This window comes from Rattus norvegicus, chromosome 1, assembly GCF_036323735.1.
Source record: "Rattus norvegicus strain BN/NHsdMcwi chromosome 1, GRCr8, whole genome shotgun sequence".
Lineage (NCBI taxonomy): Eukaryota > Metazoa > Chordata > Mammalia > Rodentia > Muridae > Rattus > Rattus norvegicus.
Window position 1 is genome coordinate 217,518,320 of NC_086019.1, and position 6,000 is coordinate 217,524,319.

Sequence of the window (6,000 nt, forward strand, 5' to 3'; positions counted from 1 at the left end):
TTGCCACTGCCAGTTTTTGCAGCTGATGGAAGATCCCTGCCTTCCAGAAGTGACCGTATACTTTCATGCTGGATCTCTGTCATGAGCTTGAAGCTCATTTCCTCTATGGCCTTCAGGCTATGTTCTCATTGATGATACAAGGAAGCAAATGAAGTGTCCTCCAAAGCACATGTCAGTCCTAGGGGAAGGCTGGGCACCTCGCTGTCATTTGGCTTCTTCATACCATCTTCTGGTCACTCACAGGCCTCAGTGCTTTCTTCATTCAGCGTTTGCTTTGTTAATATCACACCCAGCCTCATTTGCCGTTTCCCCCCTTTTCTTCTTCTTTTAAATTTTTGGCTTTGAATCAGGAGACAGCATGGCTGATGATTCTCTGTTGGTTAAAGTGGTACGTTTTGGGGGGTGACTTTTTAACTTTGCATTTTCCACTGGCTCCTCAGGCATGTTTCCACTTGCTGCTGCTGAGCTCACAGTCACAGAGTGCTTCAGGGCCTTTTAGACTTTCCACCGTTGTGGTTGTGACAGGCACATGTCTCATGCTTCTGGCAGCTTCAGGTTCCACCGCCACAACTTGGCATTCCAAGTGAAAGATCCCCGAAGGGAGACCCTTACTCAAGTCTCGGGAAGTCGCGGACCCCAGACACAGAGAGACCATTTTGGATGTAATAAGCAAAGGCGAGGTTTATTACGGAGATCTCCGGGCCGACACATATCCCACACAGGAGACAGAGGTGTCGACCCCGAAAGGCTGGAGAAAGGGTATTTAAAGGGAGAAACCACAACCCAAGAGGGCAGGGGTGGTGTCATTGGAAAAATCACAAGAAGCTTCCTGTCTCTCAAGATTGCTTAACTTTATGGTCTGCTAGTTCCTAGGAGAAGCTTCCTGCTTCTCAAGGTTGTTCTCTAAGATTTCAATCTAACTTATGGTCAGCTAGTTCCTGGAAGAAGCTTCCTCTTATCTTTACTAGGTCGGGATCACCTATCTAAGGGCCTTATCTTAAACCCTTTTATCTGGATCCTGGGAGAGCAGGCTCAAGAAATGTGACCTTTTACTTACTTACAGGTAGAGGGCAGGGTCTGGAATTTGAGGCATTTAGGGCTTCTTAGGGGTGGGAGAGCATTCCTAAACTTCTGACTTTTTGGCTATATTTTTTATTCTTTCACTCCTATGAATATTTTTGTTCCCCCTTTTAAGAAGGACTGACGCATCTTCACTTTGGTTATCCTTCTTCTTGAACTTCTTGTGGTCTGTGGATTGTATCATGGGTAACTCAAACTTTTGGACTAATATCCACTTATCATTGAGTACATACCATGTGTTTTTTTTTTTTTTTTTGTAACTGGGTTACCTCACTCAGGATGATATTTTTCTAGTTCCATCGATTTGCCTATGAATTTCATGAAGTCATTGTTTTTAATAGCTGAGTAGTACTCCATTGTGTAGATTAACCACATTTTCTGTATCCATTCCTCTGTTGAAGGGCATCTGAGTTCTTTCCAGCTTCTGGTTATTATAAATAAGGCTGCTATGAACATAGTGGAGCACGTGTCTTTTTTATATGTTGGGGCATCTTTTGGGTATATGCCCAAGAGAGGTATAGCTGGGTCCTCAGGTAGTTCAATGTCCAATTTTCTGAGAAACCTCCAGACTGATTTCCAGAGTAGTTGTACCAGCTTGCAATCCCACCAACAATGGAGGAGAGTTCCTCTTTCTCCACATCCTCACAAGCATCTGCGGTCTCCTGAGTCTTTGATCATAGCCATTCTGACTGGTGTGAGGTAAAATCTCGGAGTTGTTTTGATTCGCATTTCCATGATGACTAAGGATGTTGAACATTTATTTAGGTACTTCTCTGCCATTTGATATCCCTCAGTTGAGAATTGTTTGTTTAGCTCTGTACCCCATTTTTAATAGGACTATTTGACTCTCTGGAGCTTAACTTCTTGAGTTCATTGTATATATTAGCTAATAGCCCTCTATGTGTTGTAGGATTGGTAAAGATTTTTTCCCAATTTGTTGGTTGCTGTTTTGTTCTAGTGGCAGTGTCCTTTGCCTTACAGAAAGTTTGAGTTTTATGAGGTCCCATTTGTCAAATCTTGATCTTAGAGCATAAGCCATTCGTGTTTTATTCAGGAAAATTTTCCCAGTGCCCATGTGTTCGCGGGTCTTTCCTACTTTTTCTTCTATTAGTTTGAGTGCATCTGGTTTTATGTAGAGGTCCTTGATCCACTTGGACTTAAGCTTTGTACAGGGCTTTAAGAATGGATCTATCTGCATTCTTTCTGCTGACCTCCAGTTGAATCAGCACCATTTCTTGAAAATGATACCTTTTTTTTCCGACTGAATGGTTTTAGCTCTTTTGTTAAAGACCAAGTGACCCTAGTGTGTGGGTTCATTTCTGGGTCTTCAATTCTATTCCACTGATCTACCTGCCTGTCTGTGTACCAATAACATACAGTTTTTATCACTATTGCTCTGTAATACTACTTGAGGTCAGGGATAGTGATTCTCACAGAAGTTCTTTTATTGTTGAGGATAAACATTATCCTGGTTTTTTCTTTTCTTTCTTTTTTTTTTTTTTTTTGTTATTTCAAATGAACTTGCCAATTGTTCTTTCCATGTCTATGAAGAATTGAGTTAGAATTTTGATGGGGATTGCATTGAATCTATAGATTGTTTTTGGTGAATTGGCTATTTTTACTGTATTAATCCTGACAATCCATGAGCATGGGATATTCTTCCATCTTCTGAGTTGTCCTTCAATTTCTTTCTTCAGAGACTTGAAGTTCTTGTCATACAGACCTTTCACTTGCTTGGTTAGAGTCACAGTGAGGTATTTTATATTATTTGTGACTATTGTGAAGGGTGTCATTTTCCTAATTTCTTTCTCAGCCTATTTATCCTTTGAGTAGAGGAAGGCTACTGATTTGTTTGAGTTGATTTTATACCCAGTCACTTTGCTGAAGTTGTTTATCAGGCTTAGTAGATTTCTGGTGGAACTTTTGGGGCCACTTAAGTATACTATCATATCATCTGCAAACAGTGATACTTTGACTTCTTTCTTTCCAATTTGTATCCCTTTGACCTCCTTTTGTTGTCTGATTGCTCTGGTCAGCACTTTAAGAACTACATTGAATAAGTAGGGAGAGAGTGGCAGCCTTGTCTAGTCCCTGATTTTAGTGGGATGTTTTCAGGTTTTTCTCCATTTGGCTTGACGTTGGCTACTGGTTTGCTGTATATTGCCTTTACTATGTTTAGGTATGGGCTTGAATTTCTGATCTTTCTAAGATATTTAACATGAAGGGGTGTTGAATTTAGTCAAATGATTTCTTGAATCGAATGAGATGATCATGTGGTTTTTTTCTTTGAGTTTGTTTATATAGTGGATCACATTGATGGATTCAGTATATTAAACCATCCATGCATCCCTGGGATGAAGCCTGGGATGATTGTTTTGATGTGTTCTTGGATTTGGTTTGTGGGAATTTTATTGAGTATTTTTATGTTGATATTCATAAGGGAAAGTTGTCTGACGTTCTCTCTCTTTGATGAGTCTTTGTGTGGTTTAAGTATAAGCATAATTGTGGGTTCATAGAAGGAATTGGGTAATGCTCCTTCTGTTTCTATTTTCTGGAATAGTTTGGACAGTATTGGTATTAGGTCTTCTATGAAAGTCTGATAGAATTCTACACTAAACCTATTTGGTCCTTGGCCTTTTTTCTTTCTTTCTTTCTTTTTTTTTTTTTTTTTTTTTTTTTTTTTTTTGTTCAGAGACTTTTAATAACTGTTTCTATTTCTTTAGGCATTATGGGACTGTTAATTTTGGTAATTTGTATCTGTCTAGAAAGTTGTCCATTTCATTCAGATTTTCCAGTTTTGTTGAATATAGACTTCTGTAGTAAGATCTGATGATATTTTGAATTTCCTCAGATTCTGTAGTTATGTCTTTCATTTAATTTCTGATTTTGTTAATTTAGATATACTCTCTGTGCCCTCTGGTTAGTCTGGCTAAGGGTTTATCTATCTTGTTGATTTTCTCAAAGAACCAGCTCCTCATTTTGTTGATTCTTTGTATAGTTCTATTTGTTTCTATTTGGTTGGTTTTGCCCCTGAGTTTGATTATTTCCTGATGTCTACTCCTCTTGGGTGTATTTGCTCCTTTTGTTCTAGAGCTTTTAGGTATGGTGTTAGTATATGCTTTCTCTAATTTCTTTTTCGAGTCACTCAGAGGTATTAGTTTTCTTCTTAGCACTACTTTCTTTGTATACCATAAGTTTCGTTATGTTGTACCTTCATTTTCATTAAATTATATAAAGTCTTTAATTTCTTATTTTTTCCTTGACCAAGTTATTGAATAGAGCATTATTCACCTTCCATGTGTATGTGGGCTTTCTGTTGTTTTTGTTGTTATTGTAGATCAGCCTTTGTGCATGGTGATCTGATAGGATGCATGGGATTATTTCAATTTTCTTGTATGAGGCCTGTTTTGTAACCAATTATATGGTCAATTTTGGATAAGGTACCATAAGGTGCTGAGAAGATGATATATATATAAAGGTTTTATAAATATCTGTTAAGTCCATTTGACTCCTAACTTCTGTTAGTTTCTTTATGTCTCTGTTTAGTTTCTGTTTCCATGGTCTGTTCATTGATGAGACTGGGTTTTTGAATTCCACTATTACTGTGTTTGGTGCAATGTAATCTTTGAGGTTTAGTAAAGTTTCTTTTGTTTTTTACATTAAATATTTTACTTTCTTATGTGTTTATTTATTTTTACACTCCAGATTTTATTCTCCTCCTGGTACACCCCCCCCCACATTCTACATCCCATACCTTCCCCAACCCCCATATCTACACAAGGATGTCCCACCCTACCCACCCCTCTAGACCTCTAAACTTCCTGGGGCCTCCAGTTTCTTGACGGTTAGGTGTATCTTCTCTGACTCAACCCAGACCCAAGAGGCACCTGTGGTATATGTGTTGGAAGCCTTATCTCACATGATGCCTCATTGGTGATCCAGTGTCTGAAAGATCTCAGGGCCCAGGTTAATTGAGACTGCTGGTCCTCCTACAGGGTTGCCCTCCTCCTCAGCTTCCTCCAGCTTTTCCCTAATTCAAACACATGGGTCCACAGCTTCTGTTCAGTGGTTGGGTGCATATATCTGTATCTGACTCTTTCAGCTGCTTCTTGGGTCTTTTGGAGGGCAGTTATGATAAGTACCTTTTTATGAACGCCCCATAGCCTCAGTAATGGCATCAGATCATGGAGCCTCCCCTTGAATTGGATCTCACTTTAGGCCTATTGCTGGACCTTTTTTTCCTCAGGCTCTTCTACATTTCCATTTCTGCATTTCTTTCAGTCAGGAAGAATTATTGGTTAGATTTTGACTGTGGGAGAGCAATCCCATTCCTCACTTGATGCCCTGTTTTTCCTCTTGAGGTTGATTCAGTTAAGTTCCCTCTTCCCAGATATATGCACCCAACCACTGAACAGGGCATTTCATCTAGGGTCCCATCCTTTGAGTCCTGAGGGTCTCTCACTTCCCAGGTCTGTGGTACATTATAGAGGGTCCTCCCAACCTCCTTCCTTCTGAGGTTGCCTGTTTCCATTCTTTCTGCTGGCCTTCAGGGCTCAGTCCTTTTTCCCCACCCAATACCAGATCATGTTCCCCTCTCCTCCCACCACCACCCATTTTCACTCTCCTGTCCCTCCCTCTTTCTTCCTTTCTTCTCCCTCCTAAGTGGGACTGAGGTGTCCTCACTCCAGCCCTTCATCTTGTTGAATTTTTGAGTTCTGTGAGCTGTAGCTTGGATATTCTGTACTTTTTTATTTTTGGCTAATATCCACTAAATAGTGAGAACATACGGTACATGTTCTTTTGGGTCTGAGTTACCTCACTCAGGATGATATTTTCTAGTTTCATCCATTTGCCTGCAAAACACAGGTTGTCCTCATTCTTAATAGCTAATTAGTATTCCATTGTGCAAATGAACCACAT